The sequence below is a fragment of the Rutidosis leptorrhynchoides genome, chromosome 9 (genome assembly GCF_046630445.1).
Source record: "Rutidosis leptorrhynchoides isolate AG116_Rl617_1_P2 chromosome 9, CSIRO_AGI_Rlap_v1, whole genome shotgun sequence".
NCBI lineage: Eukaryota > Viridiplantae > Streptophyta > Magnoliopsida > Asterales > Asteraceae > Rutidosis > Rutidosis leptorrhynchoides.
The window spans coordinates 304,079,777-304,091,738 of NC_092341.1; positions in this window are offsets into that span (position 1 = coordinate 304,079,777).

The following is an 11,962-nucleotide window of genomic DNA, read 5'->3' on the forward strand; positions in this document are numbered from 1 at the left end:
TTTAAGATTAATAATAATAAAGTTATGTTAGCGAATGTTTTAAGTTTGTAAGTCGAAATTCTGTCCGTGTAACACTACGCGATTAATACTCATTGTAAGTTATGTCCAACCTTTTTAAATTAATGTCTCGTAGCTAAGTTATTATTATGCTTATTTAAACCGAAGTAATCATGATGTTGTACTAAATATTAAAGATGGGGTTATTGGGCTTTGTACCATAATTGGGGTTTGGACAAAAGACCGACACTTGTGGAAATTGGACTATGGGCTATTAATGGGCTTTATATTTGTTTAATTGAATGATAGTTCGTTAATTTAATATAGAGATTTACAATTTGACGTATCTATAAATAACCAAATACACTCGATCGGACACGATGGGCGGGATATTTATAAATACTAATAATCGTTCATTTAACCGGACACGAGAATGGATTAATAGTTAATGGACTCATTAAAACAGGGGTGCATTACATATAAGGACACTTGGTGTAATTGATAATAAAGTATTAAAACCTTGGATTGCACACAGTCGATAACCTGGTGTAATCATTAACAATGTATTAGAACCTTATTACATTTTAAGTCTCCAATTAGTTGGAATATTTGACTTCGGGTATAAGGATAATTTGACGAGGACACTCGCACTTTATATTTATGACTGATAGACTGTTATGGACAAAAACCGTATGGACATATTGAATAATCCAGGACAAAGGACAATTAACCCATGGTAATAAATTAAAATCAACACGTCGAACATCATGATTACGGAAGTTTAAATAAGCATAATTCCTTTATTTTATATCTTATCGCATTTTTAATTATCGTACTGTTAATTATCGCAATTTTATTTACCATCATTTTATTTATCGCACTTTTAATTAACCTCCCTTTTATAATAATAATAATATTACTTATATATATATATATATATATATATATATATATATATATATATATATATATATATATATATATATATATATATATATATATATATATATATATATATATATATATATATATATATACAAATATAGTTTAAAATATATATAGCGTTAAACTTGGCTAGCTCCCTGCGAAACGAACCGGCCTTACTAAAAACTACACTACTTTACGATTAGGCATACTGCCTATAGTGTTGTAGCAAGGTTTAGGTATATTCACTCTATAAATAAATAAATAACCTGTGTAAAATTGTATCGTATTTAATAGTATTTCGTAACAAAAATATAACTATTTCGTATACACCTCGCATAACATCAAGTATTTTTGGCGCCGCTGCCTGGGACATCAACAACGCCGAAAGCGAAACGCTATAAAAAATATATATTAAGTTTTTAATCCATTTTTGTAAAAAATTATATAAATTTAAAAATATAAAAACATAAAAAAGTATATTTATTTCTATATTTTTAAGTATTTAAATTAAAAAGTTTATATTTTTATTTTTCGTTTGTTAAAAATTAAGATTAATAAGTAATTTTTTTATATAAGTTTTTATTACATATTTTTTTTTTATAAATTAAAAACAGAAAATTAAATTAAAATAAATAAATAAATAAATAAACTGTAAACGGGCAGAGAACTGTAGCAGTCCAAGATCTGAGCTGGATCCAGAAGCCATGCGATCACATGGCCCTGATACGTAGAACTCATGCGATCGCATGATCCTGTCTGACACGCCTGATACCTTTGCCGACAGGATTAGGGTTATGTATTAATTATTATTATTATTATTAAACCTAATTAGGGTTTATCTTTAATATTAATTAGTTTTAGTTTATTTATTTTTGCATTTTTAAGTTTTAATTAGTTTTAATTAGTTTTAAAAATTAATACTTTTATAAAATAATAATATAAAAATAATATTTTTATAAAATTTGTATTTTTATCATTTTAGTTATAATTTGTATTTTTATCATTTAATTCGTAATTTGTATATTTTTCGTTCGTAATTAGTTTAAATATAGTTTTTGCCGTAGTTATTTTTATTTCTAGATTTTTAGGCTTTGCCGTAAAATTCCTTAAGTGCTTTTTCTTTAGATTAAGATTTAGACGCTTTAGAAATTTACGACATCGCTTATCGCTTTAGTATTTAATAGATTTTAGTGCCTTTTTAAGTAATTGCCGTTTTGGATATAGAATTCCTTTAAGCTTTAATACCTTTAGACGCAAGTTTTAAGATTTAGTTTTTAGGACATAGAATTTTCTTTATCTTCTTTAAACTTCGACGCAAAATTATTTTAAGTGGTTAAATTGATAGACATCCAAAATTTTCTGGTTCGTAGTAATAGTTGGATTTGTTAGTGGTGAGTTGTGGGCTTCCGATTTAAAGGGTCCTGGCTACCTGCTGCATCTATTGGCTATTCGAAACGTGGGCAAAATCAGAAAAGTCTATTAATTTGATAACTTATATAATTTTTATCTTTTATAACTAATAGAATATTCAGTGAATGCACCGAGCAAAACGTTCACCACCTTTCATACGTTCACCACCTGTAACTCGATCAAGACATCTAGCCAATATTGTCGCCGTTGATTTTTCTTTAGAATCGTCATCTAGGCGACCAAGTACTCCGATTCAAATTTCCGATAATCCATTTTTTTGAACCCGACCTCACAATTGAGAATCCGAAGGATATTCAGGGACAATTTAGAGATCCTAAACCACTAATCATTCCTCCTGAACCACAAAGCACTCATCCAGAGATTGTCGAGGAAGAAACCATTAAATTAGAATCCTCTAGTGATTCAGATTCAACAGTTTCAATCATGGAAAATCTGGAACCTCTAAGTATGGAAGACCGAATGAGAGCTAAACGCACTGGCCAAGGTCACACAATTACTCAACCAGACATTAGTGCAGCAGATTATGAAATAAAAGGACAAATCCTACACATGGTAACTAATCAATGCCAATTTAGTGGTGCGCTGAAGGAAGATCCAAACTAACATCTTGGAACCTTTAATAGGATTTGTACTCTATTCAAAATAAAAGAAGTTGAGGATGAACAGATCTATCTCATGTTATTTCCCTGGACTTTAAAGGGAGAAGCCAAAGATTGGTTAGAATCGTTACCTGAAGGGGCTATTGATACATGGGATGTTTTAGTTGAAAATTTTCTTAAACAATTCTTTCTGGCATCTAAAGCCGTGAGACTTCAAGGAGAAATTGTTACGTTTACGCAAAAGCCAAATGAAACTCTATATGAGGCGTGGACAAGATTTGGAAAGTTGTTGAGTGGATGTCCGCAACTTGGTTTAGATACTTATCAAATAGTACGAATATTCTATCAAGGATGCGACATTACTACACGAAAAGACATCGACATAGTAGCTGGTGGTTCCATTATGAAGAAAACCGCAACTGAAGCTTACAAAATTATTGATAACACTGCTTCCCACTCACATGAGTGGCATCAAGAAAAAGACATCGTTAGATCATCTAAAGCAGCTAGAGCCGATTCTAGCCATGACTTTTATTCCATTTCCGCAAAGATAGATGCTTTCGAGAGACGAATGGAAAAGATGACTAAAGATATTCACGCATACGAATTAGTTGTGAGCAGTGTGGAGGACCACATTTGACAAAAGATTGTCTCAGTATTGAACAAACAATGGAACAAAGAGAGAATGTTTCATACATGAACCAAAGGCCTGAAAATAATTATCAAAGTAATTATCAACCGCCAAGACCAAACTACAATCAAAATCAGAATTATAACCGAATGTTCCATATAACAATCAACAAGTATCTAATAATACTTACAACCAGCAAAGACCTATTTTTCCAATTAAACCACCACAAACCAATGATAAAAAGCCAAATTTAGAAAATATGATGTCAAAGCTAGTTGAATCTCAAACACAGTTTTTCACATCTCAGAAACAAACTAATGAACAAAATGCTCAAGCATTTAGAAATCAACAAGCTTCAATCCAAAATCTGGAACAAGAAGTAAGTAACCTAGCAAGGTTGATAGGTGAAAGAAAATCGGGAAGTCTACCTAGCGATACAAATGCTAACCCCAGAATGAAACAGCTAAAGCCATTATCACAAGAAGTGGTATTACACTTAAACCACCTGAAATACCTGTAAATTCTGAGGACTCTATTCCTACTACACAGCCACCACAGCCTGAGCAAGAGAAAGAAAAAGAACCGGTAGTTGAAAAGGTTAATGAAGATAACACAGTTAAAGCTAAACCTTATGATAAACCATACCAACCACCACTTCCTTACCCGAGTAAAATGAGAAAAGAAAGACTTGAAGCCGAGCAATCCAAATTCTTGGATATGTTTAAATAAATAAATGTCAATCTTCCTTTCATTGATGTGATTTCAGGAATGCTAAGATATGCTAAATTCTTGAAAGATCTAATTACAAATAGAAAGAAAATGGAAGAACACTCGGCTATTACAATGAATGATAATTGTTCTGCAGTGCTATTGAATAAGCTACCAGAAAAACTTTCAGATCCAGGAAGTTTCACAATTCCATGTTTTATGGGAAGTCTTAGTTCAATAGAAGCATTGGCAGATTTAGGTGCTAGTATAAATTTAATGCCGTATTTACTATACGCTAAACTAGACCTTGGAGAATTGAAACCAACACGAATAAGCATACAACTAGCAGATCGATCAGTAAAATATCCTAGAGGGATAATGGAAAACATGCTAGTTAAAGTTGGTACTTTAGTATTTCCAGTAGATTTTGTTATTATGGACATGGAAGAAGATTCTCGAGTTCCTCTTATATTAGGAAGACCATTCTTAAACACGGCTAAAGCAATAATAGACGTGTTCGGTAAGAAACTAACCCTAAGTATAGAGGACGAGAGTGTTACCATTTCTGTTGATAGAGCCATGCAACAACCGCAATCTGCAGGTGATACATGTTATTATATTCAAACTATAGATTCACATGCAGAATTGTTAGAAGAATTTCCAGAATTACAAGGAACAGGAGAATGTTCTTTAGGAGAAGGAACTGAACCAATTGATGAAGCTGAAATATTAGCCACACTCATGGCTAATGATTACGAACCAACAATAGAAGAACTTCAAATGTTAAAAGAAGAAGACAGATATCGATATAAATCATCGATAGAAGAACCACCGACATTAGAGTTAAAGCCACTTCCAAATCATTTGGAATATGCTTATTTACATGGTGAATCTGAATTACCTGTAATAATATTGTCTTCTCTTACGGAAAATAAAAAATCTCAACTCATTTCTGTGCTAAAAGCTCATAAACCAGCTATTGCATGGAAGATTCATGACATTAAAGGTATAAGTCCTTCGTATTGCACACATAAAATCCTTATGAAAGAAGGTCATAAAACCTATGTGCAACGCCAACGAAGACTAAATCATAATATGCAAGATGTTGTTAAGAAAGAAATTATTAAACTTCTTGATGCAGGTTTAATTTATCCAATCTCTAATAGTCCATGGGTAAGCCCAGTTCAATGCGTACCTAAGAAGGGTGGCGTGACTGTCATCACAATTGAAAAAAATGAGCTTATTTCTACTAGGACTGTAACAGGATGGCGAGTTTGTATTGATTATAGAAAATTAAATGACGCCACCAGAAAAGATCAATTTCCCTTACCTTTCATTGATCAAATGTTGGAAAGATTAGCCGGAAACAGTTACTATTATTTTCTTGACGGTTTCTCCGGATATTTTCAAATTCCAATAGCACCCGAGGACCAAGAGAAAACCACATTCACATGCCCTTATGGTACTTTTGCTTACAAACGCATGCCATTTGGACTTTGCAACGCCCCTGCAACCTTTCAAAGGTGCATGATGGCGATTTTTCACGACATGATAGAAGAATGCATGGAAGTTTTCATGGATGACTTTTCAGTTTTCGGTGATACTTTTGAAACATGTCTAGTTAATCTTGAATGAATGCTTATTAGATGCGAACAATCAAATCTAGTTCTTAATTGGGAGAAATGCCATTTCATGGTTAGAGAAGGCATCGTTCTTGGTCATAAAATTTTAAAGGAAGGAATTGAAGTGGATAGAGCTAAAGTAGATGTAATTGCTAAACTTCCACATCCCACCAATGTTAGAGGAGTTAGGAGTTTTCTAGGGCATTCCGGTTTTTACCGAGATTTCATAAAAGATTTTTCTAAAATGCCACTCCTATGAATAAACTCCTAGAAAAGGATGCTCCATTCATCCTTTCAGATGAATGCATCAAATCTTTTAATATTCTTAAAGAAAAACTCACTAATGCGCCGATCATGATAACTCCAAATTGGAATCTACCATTTGAACTCATGTGCGATACAAGTGATTTTGCAATGGGAGCCGTTTTAGGACAAAGGATTGAAAAACGATTTCAACCTATTTATTACGCTAGTAAGATGTTACAAGGAGCACAAACGAACTACACAACTACTGAAAAAGAACTCCTTGCTATTGTCTTTGCTTTTGACAAATTTATTTCATATCTCGTTCTAGCTAAAACGGTGGTTTATACCGACCATTCTGCCCTTAGATATCTATTTTCAAAACAAGATGCCAAACCACGATTAATTCGTTGGATCTTACTCTTACAAGAGTTCGATATTGAGATCCGAGACAAAAAGGGAGCAGAAAATCTCGCCGCTGATCATCTTTCTCGTCTTGAAAATCTCGAATTAGAAGTTCTAAATGAATCGGCTATACAAGCCAACTTTCCTGATGAATATCTATTGAAAATAGATTATAATGAAATTCCATAGTTTGCAGACTATGCAAACTACTTAGTATGTGGATTCCTTGAAAAAGGGTTGTCGTACCAAAAACAAAAGAAATTCTTTACTGATATAAAACACTTTTTTTGGGAAGATCCACATTTGTTTAAAAGTTATCCCGATGGAATAATACGCCGATGCGTATTCGGAGATGAAGCTAGTCAAATCTTAAACCATTGTCACACAGGACCAACAGGAGGGCATTATGGGCCTCAACTTACAGCAAGAAAAGTTTACGATGCTGGATTCTATTGGCCTACAATTTTCAAAGACGCGCACCTTCTTTGTAAATCCTGTGATGCTTATCAAAGGGCCAGAAAAATAAGTCAACGTGATGAAATGCCACAAAATGTCATTTAAGTATGTGAAGTATTTGACGTTTGGGGTATTGACTTTATGGGTCCATTTCCAAAATCTCATAATAATCTCTACATTCTCGTTGCCATTGATTATGTATCTAAATGGGCGGAAGCACAAGCTCTCCCAACTAACGATGCACGAGTTGTAGTCAACTTTTTAAAACGTCTTTTTACTAGGTTCGGAACACCGAAAGCTTTAATAAGTGATCGGGGTACTCATTTTTGTAATAATCAACTTGACAAAGTTCTTAAAAGATATGGAGTAACTCATAAAATCTCAACCGCTTATCATCCACAAACAAGTGGACAAGTTGAAAATACCAACCGAGCATTAAAACGTATTCTAGAGAAAACCGTAGGATCAAATCCGAATGATTGGTCCATGAAATTGGAGGATGCATTCTGGGCTTTTAGAACAGCCTACAAAACTCCAATTGGAACCACACATTTTAAACTCGTTTACGGAAAAGCATGTCACCTTCCAGTAGAAATTGAGCACAAAACATTTTAGGCTTTGAAGACATGTAATCTTGATTTGCATGAAGCCGGACATCTACGGTTAAGTCAACTAAATGAATTAGAAGAATTGAGACATGAAGCATATGAAAATTCGTTAATCTACAAGGAAAGAACGAAGAAATGGCATGATAAAAGAATCCGAAGTTCAAAAGAATTTAAGGAAGGAGAACGAGTTCTTCTTTTTAATTCACGATTCAAGCTATTTCCTAAAAAATTAAAATCTAGATGGTCTGGACCATTCATAGTTAAAAGAGTTTTCCCGTACGGAACAGTAGAATTAATAAATTCAAATGGGGTTTAATTTAAAGTTAATGGTCACAGAGTTAAACATTACATAGATAATCCAATGGAAGTTGAAGATGAAGTTAATCACAATTTCGACACCACAGCTAACTAAGTGTGGGAAGATTCGAATCTTTTAAGGGTAATATGTATTTCTACTATAGTTAGATATTCTGTTTTCGTGTAGTTTCTGAGAATGGAATCCGAATAGTCTTTCCCTAGCAGACCCTAAAGAACTAGTTTTCTCCCTCCATTCTGAATTTTTATTTCTTTTAGGTTTTACGAGATGAAGAATTTCTTTGATTTGAACCATGGTCTACTACTACACGCTAAGATTATTAAACGTAATAATAACATCTTCCCGAGTGAACTGGTATCATTCATAAGAGGTAAAATGGACGAAGTGAGGAAAGATCATCATAAAACACATTTTGGTAAAGGAAAATCAAAATCCGCAACAAAAAGAAGAGCACAACACCTTGAAAGATGTCATAAATGCGGAAAATGGTCACACGAAGGTAAATGTTCGAACAATCAAACATATTCAAATACCGAATTTGTTACTCTATGTAGAGAAGGACCGTTCATATGTTTAGAAGAAAAATTATTGAAGAATCGAGGTTACGCTTATGTAGCTATGGAAAACCAAATCACACGACTCTCCTATGAGTCAGCTAAAGCAGGTCACTGAGAATTCTACCTCACAGGTAAGTATGCACAGTTTTTATTTCTATTTTATTACTTTTAACCTTTTGATAATAAACGCTGAATCGTTCGCTATAAAGTATTAAATTGATATTCAATAAAATTAGGTATGCAAAACTGAAATTATTGATATCATACAAAAATTTATTACATCACTGCGAAATTTACCGTTTATTCGTAAGGTATAAATATCTTTTGTAGTGACCCGAACTTTTCCATGTTTATATATATTAATTGAGATTGATATTTACATGATTAAATGTTTCCAACATGTTAAGCAATCAAACTTGTTAAGATTTGATTAATTGAAATATGTTTCATATAGACAATTGACCACCCAAGTTGACCGGCGATTCACGAACGTTAAAACTTGTAAAAATGACATGACGATATATATATGGATATACATATGGTTAACATGAGATTATGATAAGTAAGTATCTCCATAAGTATATTAACAATGAGTTATATACATATAAACAAGACTACTAACTTAAGGATTTCGAAACGAGACATATATGTAACGATTATCGTTGTAACGACATTTAAATATATATATATCATATTAAGATATATTAATATATCATAATATCATGATAATATAATAATTTAACATCTCATTAGATATAATAAACAATGGGTTAACAACATTAATTGAGATCGTTAACTTAAAGGTTTCAAAACAACACTTACATGTAACGACTAATGATGACTTAACGACTCAGTTAAAATGTATATACATGTAGTGTATTTAGATGTATTAAAATACTTTTGGAAGACTTCAAGACATATATCAAAACACTCATACTTAACGAAAATGGTTACAGTTACTTTCCCATTCTTTTCTTTCATCAAGAATTCTAGTCGTATTCTTACCCGTATTATACACAGCTTCAAAACGTACCTACTATGGGTATATACCAATAGGAACTAGCATGGGATTCCACTCTTGATTATGTCATGTATGACTAATCAATTTTAACTTCTACCATGAGCTATTCAACTAACTAGAACTCCTTTTAACCCCACTCACCACTCACCAATTACCACTCATCATTCACTCCATTTCACTTCCAATTCTCTTTCTAATTCTCTCTCAACACACACACACTATTATGAACGTATTTTTCCAGTAGCTAATCATCATCTTCATCAAAAATCACTTCAAGAATCAAGCTATAATCATCATAGGAAGAACACTTCAAGAACACTTCAAAAATCCCTTCAAGTTTACTAATTTACTTCCAAGCTTTCTAATCCATTCCAAGTAATCATCTAAGATCAAGAAACCTTTGTTATATACAGTAGGTTATCTTTCTTATTCAAGGTAATATTCATATTCAAACTTTGATTCAATTTCTATAACTATAAACTATCTTAATTCGAGTAAAAATCTTACTTGAACTTGTTTTTGTGTCATGATCCTACTTCAAGAACTTTCAAGCCATCCAAGATCCTTTGAAGCTAGATCATTTCTTGTCACTTCCAGTAGGTTTACCTACTAAACTTGAGGTAGTAATGATGTTCATAACATCATTCGATTCATATATATAAAATTATCTTATTCGAAGGTTTAAACTTGTAATCACTAGAACATAGTTTAGTTAATTCTAAACTTGTTCGCAAACAAAAGTTAATCCTTCTAACTTGACTTTTAAAATCAACTAAACACATGTTCTATATCTATATGATATGCTAACTTAATGATTTAAAACCTGGAAACACGAAAAACACCGTAAAATTGGATTTACGCCGTCGTAGTAACACCGCGGGCTGTTTTGGGTTAGTTAATTAAAAACTATGATAAACTTTGATTTAAAAGTTGTTATTCTGAGAAAATGATTTTTATTATGAACATGAAACTATATCCAAAAATTATGGTTAAACTCAAAGTGGAAGTATGTTTTCTAAAATGGTCATCTAGACGTCGTTCTTTCGACTGAAATGACTACCTTTACAAAAACGACTTGTAACTTATTTTTCCGACTATAAACCTATACTTTTTCTGTTTAGATTCATAAAATAGAGTTCAATATGAAACCATAGCAATTTGATTCACTCAAAACGGATTTAAAATGAAGAAGTTATGGGTAAAACAAGATTGGATAATTTTTCTCATTTTAGCTACGTGAAAATTGGTAACAAATCTATTCCAACCATAACTTAATCAACTTGTATTGTATATTATGTAATCTTGAGATACCATAGACACGTATACAATGTTTCGACCTATCATGTCGACACATCTATATATATTTCGGAACAACCATAGACACTCTATATGTGAATGTTGGAGTTAGCTATACAGGGTTGAGGTTGATTCCAAAATATATATAGTTTGAGTTATGATCAATACAGAGATACGTATACACTGGGTCGTGGATTGATTCAAGATAATATTTATCGATTTATTTCTGTACATCTAACTGTGGACAACTAGTTGTAGGTTACTAACGAGGACAGCTGACTTAATAAACTTAAAACATCAAAATATATTAAAAGTGTTGTAAATATATTTTGAACATACTTTAATATATATGTATATATTGTTATAGGTTCGTGAATCAACAGTGGCCAAGTAAAAATCTGTGAAAGTGAGTTATAGTCCCACTTTTAAAATCTAATATTTTTGGGATGAGAATACATGCAGGTTTTATAAATGATTTACAAAATAGACACAAGTACGTGAAACTACATTCTATGGTTGAATTATCGAAATCGAATATGCCCCTTTTTATTAAGTCTGGTAATCTAAGAATTAGGGAACAGACACCCTAATTGACGCGAATCCTAAAGATAGATCTATTGGGCCTAACAAACCCCATCCAAAGTACCGGATGCTTTAGTACTTCGAAATTTATATCATATCCGAAGGGTGTCCCGGAATGATGGGGATATTCTTATATATGCATCTTGTTAATGTCGGTTACCAGGTGTTCACCATATGAATGATTTTTATCTCTATGTATGGGATGTGTATTGAAATATGAAATCTTCTGGTCTATTGTTACGATTTGATATATATAGGTTAAACCTATAACTCACCAACATTTTTGTTGACATTTAAAGCATGTTTATTCTCAGGTGAATATTAAGAGCTTCCGCTGTTGCATACTAAAATAAGGACAAGATTTGGAGTCCATGTTTGTATGATATTGTGTAAAAACTGCATTCAAGAAACTGATTTCGATGTAACATATTTGTATTGTAAACCATTATGTAATGGTCGTGTGTAAACAGGATATTTTAGATTATCATTATTTGATAATCTACGTAAAGCTTTTTAAACCTTCATTTATAAAATAAAGGTTATGGTTTGTTTTAAAAATGAAT